Source organism: Gracilinanus agilis, chromosome X (genome assembly GCF_016433145.1).
Source record: "Gracilinanus agilis isolate LMUSP501 chromosome X, AgileGrace, whole genome shotgun sequence".
NCBI classification, from domain to species: Eukaryota; Metazoa; Chordata; class Mammalia; order Didelphimorphia; family Didelphidae; genus Gracilinanus; species Gracilinanus agilis.
In genome coordinates this window covers 50931018-50947536 of record NC_058136.1, presented here as the reverse complement: position 1 = coordinate 50947536, position 16519 = coordinate 50931018, and the positions used below count along the sequence as shown (strand labels likewise).

General features: G+C 40.2%; 1 protein-coding gene across 1 annotated transcript in view; it reads right to left on the bottom strand.

Annotated features, from left to right (window-relative positions):
• The window catches only part of DIAPH2 (diaphanous related formin 2), a 923935-nt gene that overhangs the window by 473354 nt on the left and 434062 nt on the right, over positions 1–16519 (bottom strand). The window lies entirely within an intron of this gene.

Here is a 16519-nt window from a genome sequence, read left to right as displayed (position 1 = left end):
GGGGTGTTTGTGTGTGTATGCACGTGTGCGCCAGTGAAAGCAAATTTCTGTGTATGGTCTAAAGCAGCAATGGGCAAACTATGGCCCGCGGGCCAGATGTGGCCCCCTGAAGTGTTCTATCTGGTCTCACGACATTATTCCTAAAATGACGAATAAAATGAGTAGGATACAATACAATGAAACTTCAAAAGAGTTGCCTTATAAATGGACTGACCAATGAACATTTCCTTTCCTCTGGCCCCCTCTTTAAAAAGTTTGCCCATCAGGGGCAGCTGAGTAGCTCAGTGGTTTGAGAGCCAGGCCTAGAGACGGGAGGTCCTAGGTTCAAATCTGGCCTCAGACACTTCTCAGCTGTGTGACCCTGGGCAAGTCACTTGAACCCCATTGCCTACCCTTACCACTCTTCTGCCTTGGAGCCAATACACAGTATTGAATCCAAGATGGAAGATAAGGGTTTAAAAAAAAAGAGTTTGCCCATCACTGGTCTAAAGCATTCCGTGGCTCAAGCTCTCCCTTCCCCTTGCTCCTCCTTCTCTTCTTCTTCTTCTTTCTCCCTCCCCTCCTCTTTCTATCTGTGTCTTTTTGTTTTCTCACAGTTAGCCTTTAAAGGCACTATACTTTCTTCACTGGGACAGCTCAGTACAATCAACAAGCCATTTGGGAGAAGCCAGGACACACTCAGGCACAATAGCCTCATTTCATGAACAATAGCTTCATATGGGCTCTAAATCCCCTTTGAGCAGGGTTTTAGGGAATAAAAAGCATTTGTTTTCAAACTTCCTAATTATATCCACTAAATGCTGTTCATGTTGTCAACTTTCCCCCACTGTGAGAATTACAAAATCAGTCATAAGATTAAACCAAGAAAATGACTCTAGCAATTCACAGAATACTAAGGCAGCTGGGTTCATTTAAATCCCCCACGGAAACAATCTTTGTGGTGATCCAAGTAAAACCTGCAGCTAGAATTCCATAAATCATCACACTTTTTTTGGTCTACTTCAGGGCTGAAATGATTTATTGCCACATGGATTGAGGCTTTGGAGATCTTCGTCAGGAATCCTACCTACCTCTTTAGTAGGAAAGCAGCAGATTATCTGCTCTGTCAGAGGATTCTAGATCGAGATCTCAGATCACCGAGTCAACCATCTCATTTTACTAATGAGTAAACTGAAACCCAGAAACCACAATGTGACTCCACCAAAATCACACAGTGAGGACGTATTGGAGGCTGAGTTTGGACCCAGGTCTTCCTTCCTCCAACTCCGTCCCTCTCCAGCATCTTCAGGACTACTCTGACGAGTAGGATATGCTCATTAAGTAACAGCAATGACTCAGGTAGCCATCGCTTACCTACCAAGTTCCTACTCTGTGCCAGGGAGTGTCCTAGGGACCCAAAATAAAGATGCCTCTTGCCCTCAAGGAGTTTGCAGGCCAGTCTAGTTGGAGAATTAAATACTGTATATACAAATAAAAGCACAGGATCGCAGGCACAGGTTCCTAACTTTGGGACTAGAAGGGACCTCAGAGGCCAGTGAATTCATAACCCACCTTTAACAGACAGAGAAACTGAGGCCAGGGAAGAGAAGCAACTTGGCTAGAGCCACATAAACTAGGAAGTGTCTGAGGTCAGATTAGAAGCAAGGTTTTGATAACTCTAAGTCTTTTACTCTACCCACTGCTCCACTGTGATTTAGTTGGGGAAGGTCCTAGTAGCTAAGGGGGTCGGGGAAGATCTTATATAGATGGTGGGGCTTGAATTGAACCTTGAAGGACAGCAGGCACTGGAAGAGAGAGAGAGAGAGGCGAGGAAGGCAAAAACCTAGGTAAGGGCCCGAAGGCAGAATATGAAGTACTTCATATGAAGAACTAGAAGGCCTGTTTCAAAGCACCACAATGTATATGGAGGGAAGTAATAATGAAAAAGGATGGAAAAGTAAGTTGTGTCCGGGTTGTGGATGATTTTACGTGGTAGCTAGAGTTTATAGTTTATGATCCTAGAGGTAAAAAAATAGCCATTTGAGAATACTGAGTAGAACTGAAGGGGGGGCTAGAACTCCCCACCCTTACACACACACAGTAAGGACCCTTCAGTTTGAGGGACCAGGTCCAGACATTGTCACCATCAATATCAAATAAATGTGACCCACTTTCTGCAGAAGTGCCCTACTCTAGAGAAATGGTTTCTCAATGCATTTTTGAATCCTTATCTTCTGTCTTAGAATCACCATTAAGTATTGGTTCTAAGGCAAAAGAGTGATAGGAGCTAGGCAATGAAGGTTAAGTGACTTGCTCAGGGTCATACAGCTAAGGAAGTATCTGAGAACATACTTGAACTTAGGACCTCCCATCTCCAGGCTCGTGGCTCTCAAACCACTGAGCCACCTAACTAATCTCCCTGTATAAGCTGTTAATAAAGGAAAGGGGCATCCCCAATCATCAAGGATCTAAGGATACCTTCACTAATCTTCTCCAGAAACCATACCTGGGATGTCTTCAATGCAAAGAAACTACAATATACTCTAGAAGAACATGGTCCAGCAAAATGACATCTGAACAGAAGGTTTAAGTCTACCTAATCTGGAAATGAGAAAGTCAAAGAGCATGAACATCACTCTGTTTACAACATTACCCAAGAGGAAGAGGGATGTTCATTTTCTCTGGGGGCTACTAGAAAGACACCATTACAGCAAACTATCTAGAAGCTGCCAGTGGGTGCCAGAGACTGGAAGAAATATCATTCAGGATTATGTAATTCACTCCCCATCACCTTAGCCATGTCTTCCTGCTTGCTAAACAAACTTTGATGAGTAATTCACTTTTTAAGGTACCCTGGTCCTGGGATAGGGTGCCTGAGAGAACAGACATAAACATTCTGGTCACTAGAAAGGGATAAGCATATCCCTTGGTATATTAACAAGTTAACATTCAAGTTGATAAATCAATTTTCTTTGAGGTTGATGAGTGTAAATCAGTTTTTATGAAACCTAATAACCCTAGTTAAAACTGATATAATTGAGTTTCTAAACCAGCAAAGCAGAAGAACAGATTCTAGACAGATGATGGTCCCATCCATAAATTCCCATCTTATATAGCCAAGTCTGAATAGCTAGCGTGTCTCTCTCATTAAACTATCTAGTTCTCCCTCAGTTTGTGTTCGTTTGTGTGAAAATTCAGACATTAGATGATGTAAAAGGAAATCCATAATTTTGTCAATTACCAAAACCAAAAAAACTGATGACCCCAATCCAGTTCCATGATTAACTATTACATTGAGTTGCTAATAATTAGTATCACAAAGCCATAACTCAGTTTAAGAATGCTTACTTGGTATTCCGGAAATAACTTACGCCCATCAATTCGTACAGAGGCTTTGAAATCGCCATTAAATCAATCCTGTTTCTCTCAAAAAATCCATTTTGAAACATCATTCTGTATCTTATTTCCATAAACATGGCCACTCTTATTTGACATGACTCACTATTTCTTTTCTGTCATCCCCCAAACAAAAATGGGGCTAGATGAAATTCTAACTTATAGTGCTCTAAATTAAAAAAAAAAACAGTGGCCACACCCAATAGGCAAATCTTCTTTGTACAATAGGCATGAACCTATTGGCCCCAGCATTCTCACTGAGACAGGTGTGAGGCAGTTGCAGGAGTAGCTTTACATATTCAGGAAGAAAGCCTGCACCAATATTAAACCCACACAGAAGCAGGCAGATGTCACATGGACTGTGATTGACTCTGGTGATGGTCACAGGTTCAATTCCAACAAAAGAAGAAAAAAGTGATTATAAGTGGAAGACAGTAAAAGGGGAAAGTGCAATATTTGAAAAAGAAATATGACAAGCGGAAAGAAGAAGGAAAGTATCCTCAAGGTATGAAGATGAGTGTCCTCGGTTCTATTGACAAGGAATACTAATCAGTTTGAGATCAGACAAATTACATTTACAGACTATTGCTCTGCAGAGAATTTAATAAATTGAAAACTACGGGTTATAATGAAGTCTTCGAACAACCTCAACTATAGTGTTGTAAATGTGATGATATCTAAACAGATGTAATCAGGTTCTGAGAAAACAAAGCAGTATTACATTGAAAATATCAGCTGACTTATCTGTACCAATGAAAGTAAAATTTAGGAGATTAAGAATAAGGTGATTCAGTAATGCAGGAGATATTTGTAGGAGTTTCTTTTGAGGGGGAGTGAGTACTAGTGGTGGTGGAGAAATGAATATAGAAAACAGAGGAACTTCTTTAAACTGTTTCCAAACTTCCAAATACTGCTAAAACTCTTGCTATGTATCTATGACACTGGATCATTATACCACTTTACCAACATTTGCCCTTCCAAAAACCATAGAGCTTTTTCACTGTCCTGTTGGGAAATATTTGTCTTCTGGCCCATAAAGGAGAAGGAAAAGGTCATATATGCTACATCTGCCCTTCATCTTACAGACATTTTTCTCTAGAAAAAGTGGTTCAAATTGGGCAAATTGAGATGATATGGGTAAAAGCAAGTATTTTTGAAAGCTATAATAATAACAACAAAGTAGTATAGCCTTCTCCAAAGCAAGCTCTAGCCAAATGAGATAGTCATATATGCTAGCGGAGGCGACTTTACTAGATGTGTGACCCAGTAGAGTAGATGACTGCCAATTTTTCAAGGGCTAGTGGAACTGGAGAAGAGAAGGGAGAAAGCTCAAAAGAGTAGAAATGGTCAAATACAAGCTGTGAGACTGATAAAATATGCTGTCAAAAAGAAATCAAATTTAAAAGAAACGACTGCAAACACAAACCTTATACCAAAGTCAATGATACAAAAAATAAGCAGGGGTAGGAATAAGGGCCAAATCTCATTCAACAAATGAGTCGATAAAGCACCCTATTAAGTTAGGCACAGGGAGCGTAAAAGGGAACATGATGAAACAGCCTTTAGGAACAGAGACCAGGGAAGGAATGCAGTCTCGGCTCCTCATACCTACACACTTTGTGATCCCAGGGAGCCATTTCAGCTCAAAGAGCTGTAGTTTCTTCATCTGTTAGAGGTTAATAACACATGTACTACCTCCCCAGCTCCCATTATTTTCCCCACCTCCAGGCTATTCTAAGAAACAAATGAGATCATGGCGACCCCTGGAATAGAGCTATGGCTTAAATGTAATTAAATGATATTTTAGTTTTGCACATGAGTACAAAAAATTAACTTCACAAATTAAAGAAGGGGAAGGTCTGTATATACATAGTGGTTGTAACAAAGAGCTAGAGGTCTGACTGGACTACAAGCTCAGTCTGTGTCAACAATGGGATGTTGGAGGTCCGAAAATTCATGTGATCTTGGGTTTCATTTACAGGGGCATAGTCTCCAGAAATGGGTGGTACTACTATAACCTGTCCTAGTGAGATGTCACCTGGAGTGCTGAATTCAGTTCTTGGGTCATAGTTCAAGAAGGACATTGATAAGCTGGACAGTATTCAGAGGAGGGCAACAAGGACAGGGAAGGCTCTTTGAGTCCTTGCCAAGTAAGGATCAGTTGAAGGAATTGGGTATGTTTAGTCAAGAGAAGGTTCAGGGAGACCATGAAAGCTCTTTAAGTACCCCAATAGCTGGTATGTGAAGGAGGGATTCGATTTCTTGCCTTGAGCCCACAAAGGAATCTCAAGAAGCAGCTAATAGAAGTCAAAAGAAGGCAAATCTAGCCTCATATCAGGACAGACATCGTAGTGATTTGAGTTGTCCACAATGGCAAAGAGCAGTCCAAGGAGGTCTTTATTTTTCTTTATTTTGAATATTTTCCCATAGTTACATGTTCCATGTTCTTTCCCTCTCCCCCAAAACCTCCCACCCCCTTGTAGCTGATGAACAATTCCACTAGGTTTTACACGTATCACTGATTAAAACCTAATTCCATATTATTGATAGTTGGACTAGAGTTATTGTTTAGTGTCTACATCCCCAATAATATCCCCATCAGCCCATGTGTTCCAAGGAGATCTTTAAATAGAAGCTTCATGACCACTTCTCAAGGCTGGTATAGTAGAGGTTCTTTCTCTGTATGGGTTAAATTAGATAGGTGATGAGATCTCTCCCAAAGCTCATCAACTAATCATGTGTAATACCAATGTGTACTAATAAATGTGTTTGGTGTAGAGTTAAACATGAAAGATAGAAGTATGTGATTGACATTTTTTTTTATTAAAAACCATATATAAGGGGCAGCTAGATGGCTCGGTGGACTGAGAGTGAGGCCTAGAGACAGGAGGTCCTAAATAGAAATCTAGCCTCAGACACTTGCTAGCTGTGTGATTACAGGCAAATCATTTAACTGCCATTGCCTAATCCTTGCCACTCTTACCCCTTGGAATCCATACTTAGTCTTGATTCCAACGGAAGGGAATCCCTTTTTTGTTAACATATATTTATATATGCTTTCATGTTCCATGTATATACTTTAATAGAATAATTTACTTCACTAAACATTACAGCATGTTGCTAACAGACTATCTGGTGCAGAATCCATACAATTAAAACTGCATCAAACTAAAATAAATCCATGAGAAACTCTGACACTCTCCCTCTCCCTCTCCCTCTCCCTCTCCCTCTCCCTCTCCCTCTCCCTCTCCCTCTCTCTCTCTCTCTCTCTCTCTCTCTCTCTCCCCAAAACTGAATCGAAAATTCCTCTACTGGTTGAGCACCACAAAGGTGACACATTTCTGTTACAGTCCAGAAAATTATGCAGCAGTTCGCAATGATAATGAGAACCCATTAAGTGAAATACAATAAAATACAATGGACTTAAATAGAGGTCAAGAATCAAATAATCTGAACAAAGCCAACTCTTTTATCATTAAGATAAATATTCTAGCCTTAAGTCACCCTGTGGCTCCAGATAGTGAAACCCAGGCAGATCTTTAAATTATGGGTGTTTATGTCTAGTGGTCATGAATTATGAAAAGAAGGAACCATGTGTCATTAGGGTATACAATATATGACATTTCTTTTCCTTTGTTTTTTTTAAACACTTGCCTTCTATCTTAGAATCAATACTGTATATGGGTTCCAAGGCATAAGAGTCGTAAGGGTTGGCAAAGGGGGGGGGCGGGTAAGTGACTTGGCCAGGGTCACACTGCTAGGACATGACTGAGGCCACATTTGAACCAGGACCTCCTATTTCTTGGTCTGGTTCCCAATCCACTGAGCCACCTTGCTGTCCTCTTTGAAATACGTTGTCACTTGAACGAGTCCCTACTCATCTCTTTCTGGCATTGGTACTGCTCCTAAGATGGTGAAATGGATGATGAAACATGAAACCAGGTATGTGACTTTTTTTAGCTGAGAACATCCTTGGCTTGTGGTAATAGGACAGGAATAATCTTCGTTTTCTTCATCTATAAAATGGGGATAAAAATTCCTGTCCTGTTCCCTCACTAAGATATGGTAGACATCAACAAACTACATGAAAGCGATTTAAGAAGAGCAAACATAAAATGAAATGGTGGGAAGAAGATGATGAAGACAATGCCAATGATGCCACAGGGCCTTTCCGGGTTTATCAGCCTGGGGATTAGCTGAAGGATTTTTGGATGTTTGGCTTGGAAAGAAAAGATACCAAAATATGATCGCTGCCTTCAAGTATCTGGATGAGGAAAGAAGTGGCTCTACCTACACCTAGGAGCAATGATAGAAGGAAGGGGCAAAGAGGAGAAATAAGTCTTGAAGTAAGGAAGAATTTGTTCAGAAGCAAAGCCATCCAAAAGTAGAATGAACTACCTCATAGTGAGCTTTCCCCTCTTAGAAGGTGCTTTATGCAAAGGCTAAGAGACTTTCTCAGCTATATTTTTGAAAAGATTCTTGTTCAGGTAAAGATGGGACTACATGGACTCTGAGCTTTCTTCCGTCTCGAAGATTTTAAGATTCTGTGAACCTTCACTTGATAACATTTACATTTTTTAATATCACGTTGTCTGTCTCCTCAGAAGTAAAAGTTACACATATCTTTTCTTAAGATAGCCGAGGCACACAGGCACTTTCCCCAAATCTAGCTATGGTCAAGGCACGTAATAAGTGAGGTTGGAAAGAAGGTGGCAAAACCATAGGAAAAGAAAGCTGACTGCATCAGATTACCTGGAAATGATGCCAGTTTAAGGCAATGACATTTCGACTACGTTAGCTTTATTAGCTGATAAGAGTCTGCATTTAAATTCAATAAAAGAATCTTTCAATAATAATTGGGTACCAAAAGGCTGACCACCAAACATTTTTACGCCTAATACTGAAGTCATCAAAAGGGAAAATATCAAACTGATAGAAGAGGCTGATAGCAGACATATTTCAATTATAAAAAAATATCTCAAGTTTCAAACAAAATTGTCCCCAAACATCTAAAGAAAAGTTGAAAATGTTCACAGTAGTATTAAAAACATCATAGGCAATGACACATTTTTGATGGGAAATAAAATATTTTTATCCTTCTGTCGACATGGGTGTGGTGGACAGAGAGCTGACCTTGGAGGCGGGGAAGTCCTGAGAATAAATCATGCCATTGGCATATATTGGCTGTGTAACCCTAGGCAAGTCATTTTACCTCTCAGTGACTGAGGCAACTCAAGAAAAAATTGCAGAAAAGGAGCAAACATATGAGTGGAAGCGGTTTCCTCATTTGGGGATTCCCTGTACCAGTGAGTGACATCTCGGCTCAAGTCTCCATCTCTAGATTTTCTTTTCCAGCACAATGAGCAACCGAAACTGTACACAGAAAATCATGCTACTAAGAGTGCAAAAACTTTGGCAACATTCTCCTCTGATGCCATGGGTCCTATGCCTTTAAACCATGGGTATTGCCCAAGATTCAGATTTTAATTACTCTTTCCCACAATAACTCTTTGATGAGTCAACAAAGTTGCCTTAAAGCACCCATTATGTGCCAATCATTGCGCTAGGTTCTGGGCAAAGAAAGACAAAAATGAGAAAGTCTTTGGGCTTAAGAACCTCACATGCTTCTGAGTTGACACCTCACGCTCAGAGATGAGTAAATATTAAATATGCACAAAATAATTACTCAGAGATTGAGGGGTGAGGTGCAAAGAACTAATGACTGGGAGAAGTAAGGAAAGGCCTCCTCCAAAACAGAGCACTTGAGACAGGAATCAGCAAGAGTGAGGGGACAGAATATTGGTGGCATGGAGGCTACAACTTCCAAAAAGGCACAGAGATGGACAGGGGGAGAAGTAGCATATCACATACAGAGATTGGCTAGGAATCATAACAGCTAACACAGACAGAGCACCTATTAAATGTCAGGCACTACTGTGCCAAGCGCTTTAGAAAAACTATATCATTTGATCCTCACAACAACCCTGGGAGATAGGTGCTGTTATTATCCCCATGTTACAGATGAGGAAACTGAGGCAAAAAGAAGTTAAGTGACTTGCTCAGAGTTGCAGCTAGGAAGTATCTGAGGTGACACTGGAATTTAAATCTTTCTAATTTCAGGTCTAGCCCTCTATTCACTCTTGTTATTATTAGTGATAATAATTCAAATTTATATAGTACGTTAAGGTTTAAAAAAGTGGTTTTGCACATGATTTCATTTGATTCTTACAACTCTATGAGGGAGGTGCTATGATTATCCACATTTTACATATGAGAAAACTGAGAATGAAAGAGAACAAGTGGTTTGTTAAGGGTGGTGCTGGGAAATAGATAGACAACCAGATCTCCAAAGCACTATAGACTTACCATTTCTGCTATCCTTTCCTTAAGTCTAGATGAACAGGAAACAACAAATCAAGCTCTCGTATGTGACCTCTGCCCATTTCCAAGGTGTAAATATTCACAACAAAAACTGAACAAACAGGGGATAATTAGGTGGCTCAGTAGATAGTCAGGCCCAGAGACAAGAGGTCTTGAGTTCAAATTTGACCTCGGGCATGTTCAAGCTGTGTGACCCTGAACAAATCACTTAACCCCCATTGCCTAGCCCTTACCACTCTTCTGTCTTGAAACCAATACACGGTATTGATTCCAAGATGGAAGGTGAGAGTTTTTAAGAAAAAAGAAAAAAAAAAAGAAAACTGAACAAATGGCACTCAGGAGCCAATTGGTTTGGTCAGCCAGCTCACCCTTCCCAGTATCCCACAGCTAATAAGTTCTGGAGGTAAGATTTAAACTCAAGCCCTCCTAACTCCCAGTCTAGAGCTCTATTCGGTGCACCACCTAGCTGCCTCAGTTGGAATCTTTGGATTCATCTCAACTGAATAAGCCTTTATAGTAGCACCTTTGCAATGTACCAAGGCAATGTGATAGGTGAAAAATCAAAGTGTTCTTGCCCTCCCTCAAGGAGCTTGCAATCTATTGGAAGCAAACAGGCAAACGTGATTCAGGACCATTACCAAATCTGCACATATATTTGGCAGGCTCAGGAGTGTATGCCGTAGGTCCTTCATGATTAAGTGTACACTCAGTCTTTGGCTTCCTGCTGAAAGCAGCAAATTGTGTTCTTAACATCACTGAAAATGGAAATTAGCATTAGAACAATTTAGGTGGGAAAAATGGTGTCATTTATTTTTAGCATAATCAGTGGGCTAGGAGGGACAGTTTTCCCCCTTTCTGAAGAAAGAGTTGAGAAAGAACAGTAGCCAATTATTCTCTGAAACTTTAGCTTAAAGTTTTCAGCAACCACAGCTAATCATGCTTTAGTATCTGGCTAATTCAGTTCAGAACAATTTACATAACGGCGTTCCCTTTATGGAGTCCAGGTATCATCTCTGCCATTTGACACAGTTAGAAGGAAACAACTGACAGTATTTTGTCTTTGCAACCTTGTTCTGAAATAGCAAACATCCATGTGGTGCTTCTTCTTCCTAATAACAAGTAGCTCCCTAGAAGACAGTTCCCAAAAGATGAAAAATCAACGTAATGAGTGTGTGTGTGTGCATGCCTGTGTGTGCCTTGAAGTAGGTGTGGGAGGGTGGGAGAAGGATAAGAAAGAAAGGGCTTTAGAAATTCGTTAGGTCTCTCTCTTTAAAAAACAGCTATTACTACATGATGCCATTTCCCGGTAGATTATTTCATTTTATTTGAAGATGGCAAAAATCTGTGTGCTGAATCCTTTGAGCATACCTCTAGTGATACATGTCAGCTCAGTACTGTATGGAAGAACTTTTATTTGACAGGTAGATGACAGGAAGAAGGCGATCTCTCAAATAGAGGTTGGAAGTATAAAATTCTCCTGTAACATTAATGTTCCCTTTTGTTTCATCGTATAAATAACTTACTCATTCTTGTTTCAAAGAAACCCATTTATGTCCATAAATAGTGTAAACATAAGTATGTGACAATAAAGGCAGGAAATGTATTGGCATAATGTGGTACTCTTAAAAGTATTTATGTTGGTTTAATGAAGGGAAAAATGGGTAGGGATAATATTTAAGAATGTTGCCCCTAAAATGTGGTACATGGATGTAATGGAACACTACTGTGCGGTAATAAATGATGAACATGAAGAATACTCTGGAGAAGAAGGTTAAGACTTAATTGGGCCAAACCAAAGACTATGAAGTGAAAGACTATGAAACAGCATGAAATAAATAGAATCAGAAATCTAATCTACTCAGTTGCTACAACACAAATAGAAAGAACAATGACAAAGGCCCAAATATTTAGTGATTATAAAGCTCAAGCTTGGGTCTGAGGATGAGGGAAGAAAACATATTCCTCCCTCCACGGTCAGGGTGTAGGGGAGACTCTGAGCATGGAACATGACCTAAACTGTCAGATTCAGCTGATGTCTGGAGTTGTGATGAACTGCTTTCTCCCTCTTTTCCTCCTTCTCTCTCTCTCTCTCTCTCTCTCTCTCTCTCTCTCTCCCCCATTCTTTTTTTTTAATATATCTTTTGTTTTTGTATCACCCAGATGTTTTCTACATCTTTATCCCCTTCTCTTCCCAAAGAGGATGTACTACTTAGCAAAAAAAAATTTAAGGGGAAGAAGTGAAAGAAATTCAGCAGAACTGATCAATACATCGAAAAAAATGTTTACCTATTTTCTCTCTCTCTCTACTTCTCTCTTTTTCTTACTTTCCTCCCTCTTTCTTTCTACCTCTCTCTTATTCTTTGGTAAAAGAGATAGCTCAGGGAAAGAAGAGATTTGGAAAGGAAGGTGCTATATGAGCCAATGACATTTTTTTTTCAAAATAAACATTATAGATGTGGGTATTTAGTACCAATAATTTTTATGTTTTTCATTATTGATTTGCATTAACCAGATCCAAAGCCAGAAATTCTCCTAGCGGACAGAGTCAGAGTTATAGAAGGGTGCTTTGAGGCAATCTCCTACAAGCCCCTCATTTTACTGATTAAGAAACTTAAAAGATCTTAAAGAGCCTACCTAAAATCGCACAGGTAGTCATTTTCAGATACTGGTTTTAACTAGTTCCTCTGTCTGGTGCAGTTTCCATGTGCCATATTGCCTAGGAAAGAGTATTATTCTGACTTAAGAAAGGCAGTATGCCTCGGTGGACAGAGGGGGCCTTCACAGGTTCACTTTCTTCCTCAGACACACAGTGGATATGAAACTCTGGACAAATCATATCCCTTCTCAGGGCCTCCAAGACCTCTCCTGGGCTCAGAGTTGCTAAGCCGATTCACAAGATGACAAAACCCAAGAGGCAGAAGGGACTCAAACAGTCCTGCAGTCTAAATCATATGGGAAAAGAATCCCCAGTAAACCATACTCATCCAAAGGTAGCCTTTGCTTGATGACCTCTATGAAAGGGGAAGACGGCAGCGTTTAAGGCAACCCATTCCACATTTGGCTAGTAGCTCTCACTGTTAGAAGTTTTCAACCAAAAGCTGCCAAACAGTTGCAGATCTGCATTTGCAGAGTGAGTTTCCTCATCTATATTTCTTACACAGTGAACTCGTACATCCATACCAGAAAAGAAAAAAAAATCAATTATAGATCCTCTTTCATAAACAAAGGGGACCGCAATGGTGGAGATTTCAAAAGAGTCAGAGGAAACATAGGTACGATGATCCCGTGGACTAAATAAAATGTTTCAAAGGAAGTCAGCCCAGGAGGGATGGGGAATGCTCGAAAAATGAAATTCTGAGGATATAAAGTGAAACAACTCCAACAAAGAGAAAAAAACAAGATTTGTCTGAAGAGACTGATGTCTAGGCATAGGAAACTTGCCAGCCAAATTAGATTTTAAAAAGGAATGTGCAGAATATGGAATCAAAGCAAAGCAACAGAAGATAAATCTCAAAGAAAGGCATGGTGCTATGAAGGAGTGGCAGGAAGGCTAAGGCTCGGAATGAGCTAAGGATAACAAAAAGCAAGCCTTTGTTTTGTTTTTCCAACTGTTTTTTTATTCTTTCAATTACATGTAGAAATAATTTTGGCCAACTATTTTTCACATTTTAAAGTTCAGATTTTCTCCTTCCCTCCCCTGGGGTGGTGAATAGTCTACCACAGGTTATACCCATACTTGCATGAAATGCTGTTTGGCTTTTTCGTGATATTGGGAAGAAAAGGAACATCAAAGAAGAGACGAGGGTCTTTGCCTGGGGTGGATGGATGGTACAACGATAACTGACGAAAGAGAAATGGCAAAGATGGCTGCTCGACTCCTGCTTTGTTTCTATCTTCTCAACCAAGAAGTCTGACTTTTTATAGTGGCAATGCCAAGATAAAAGTGATTAAAAGAGAGTAGCTACCCAGGAGAAGTGAGACCACAGTAACAGAGCCCCATAGTGAACTTAAGGAATTCCCATTATCTGGTCCTGATGAACATCATTGTCAGGCCCTGAAAGGACTGGTTTATTGAACTGTTGGGCTATTGGCAATGACACTGGAAAGTTCATGGAAAACAAGAGGGCTACCCCAGATTGGAGAGGAGCAAATTATGTTCCAAGTTTCAAAAAAGGGAGAAGAAAAGAATGAAACTGTAAGTCACAGAGTGTGACTGATTCTGGGGGAAATTTGAGAGGGAATTGTTAAATAGATGGTAGGTGAACTTGTAGAATCAGGAGTGATTACAAAGAAGGTGCATGGCTTCTTCATCAAGAACAGACCAAGTGGAGGGCAGCTAGGTGTCTCAGTGGATTGAGAGCCAACCTCAGAGACAGGAGGTCCTAGGTTCAAATCTGAGCTCAGACATTTCCTAAGGCTGTGTGACCTTGGGCAAGTCACTTAACCCCATTGCCTAGCCCTTACCACTCTTCTGCCTTGGAACCAATACATAGTAGTGATTCTAAGACAGAAGGTAAGGGTTTAAAAAAATAAAAGAATAGACCAAATGAGACTAAATCCATTTTCTTTGTGAGAAGATTACTAATGAGCAGAGGAAGAGAATGCTGGGGAGAAAGTTTGCTCAGATTTTCACAAAGGTTTTTCTAAAGTATCTTATACTGTCTTGTGGAAAGGATAGAGAAAGAAAGATTAAACTTGAGCTTCTCAATTTTTTCCAAAGTGGTAGAGCTCTAGAGCTATTCAGTTTAAAAAAAAACAAAGAAACAACTTTTTGGCAGAAATCTTATAGTAAAATCCTCCTGAAATATGAAAACCTATTAACACACAACGAAAGGTTCGTTAAAAAACACACTGGGGGTATTTTGGAGCTTGCTGCTATTATGATTCCCAATGGATTCAGAACTGGTTGGAAGGCCAGGCTAAAGAAAACTTGTTAACAGATCAATGTCTACGTGGCAAGAAGTCCCTAGTGGAGTGCCCTAGGGATCTGGGCTTGGTTATGTGCTGTTTAAAAGCTCCTCACCTTGACAATTAACACTAAGATGAGGTAGAAATCTAACTGAACAAGGATCCCAAAGGATCCTGACAACCAAAAACATTGGGCTGAATCAAATATGATAAAATTCAACAAGGACAAATGGAAAGTCTAGCACTTAGGTTAAAAAAAATGAACTTCATAAGTCCGCAATGTTAGAGACATGGATAGGTAGCAGTTCTGAAAAAAATCAGGAGGTTTTGGGACACTACAGGGTCAATGAATTAATAAGGTGATGAGACCATAAAAAAGCTAATTTGATCTTGCACAGCATTAAGAGGGCCACAGAGAGACAGTATAAAAGCATTGTACTCTGTCCTTATAGGACCTCATCCAGAGTACGGTGTTCATTTTTAAGTACACCAGCTTAAGGACACTGATCAACTGAGATGTATTTAGGATAGAGAAGGGTCTTGGAGTCATTACACATGAGGATCGGATCAAAGAATTGGGGGTGTTTAGCATGAAGAAAAATAGACCCAGTGGTAACATGACTGTTATCTTTGACTATTTGAAGGGCTCTTATGTGAAAAGGGACGAGATTTTCTTTCATTTGGCAAAAACCAGAAGCAATGGGTAGAAGGTGCAAAGAAGCCAATTTAGATTGGATGTTAAGTCAAACTCCCTAAAATTAAAGCTGCTCCAAAGGAGAATGGGATGCCTATAGAAAAGAGTGGGAGGGTTCTCCTCCTTGGAAATCATCAAGAAGGGCTGACTGCTTTTCTGTATAGGTTGGATTAGCCTGCCACTGGGATTAGGATCATGACTAACATTAGCAGCTCACACCTAAAACTATGTTCCTGTCATTCATAAGACACTTTCCTTACAAGAGCCTTGGGAGATAGCAGCGTAATGTAAGTACAGTCTACAAAGAATAGTCCTGGAGACAAGGCTCAAAGAGGTTGGGGCACCTGCTCATAGTCACACGGAGAGCGCAGAAGAGCTTATTAGGGCCTCCAATCCCAACTCCAGTGTTTATATTCTTTAATAAAAAGTCTGGTGGATATAGGGCCATCTCACTTGAGAAGTCAGGAAGATCTAGACTTCTGCTCTTCCTCCAGCTCCGAGGCAGGTGATATATGCCAGCAAATCCCTGAAGTTCTCAAGTGTCCTAAACTGAAGCTTCTTGATGGCAGCGGAGCTGATGATCTCTATCAGTACAGGTCCCTTCCTGGGAACTCTTCACACAGATGCAATCACAGGTTCAGGACAATAACAATAAATAAATACCAAGACCTACAGATATGCTTGCCTTCATTTATCACAAAGATGACAAAGTCATCCTTCGGAATGCCTCAAATACAATAGCTAAAAACTCACATTCTGTGTTTTCAGATGTGAAAGTGTGAAAAAAAAGTCCCAAACCATCCACAAGAGGGAATGGTTAGGCGTCTGAGGGGGCCTACTCCTTTGCAGATCTGTTCTTCTCAGGCTACTTTCCAATCTTCTTGCTGCAAGAGTGTGTCTGGTTAGCCCTCTCTATAGCATGGAGACACATCTCATCTAGGAAAAGACACAGAGGGCCATCTGAGGAATGTGCATTTACTTCCTATCATGTCTACATCTTTAAGTCCTTAAAACCCAGCCATATCAAAGCAGTCACCAAATCATAACATCACATCCCATGCTCAATATACTGTAAATTTCAAATTTTCAATTAATGCCAGAGATTCTTGGAACTAGAGCAAATGCTGAAAAGAGAAATGAACCGAATCACTAAAAAACTCT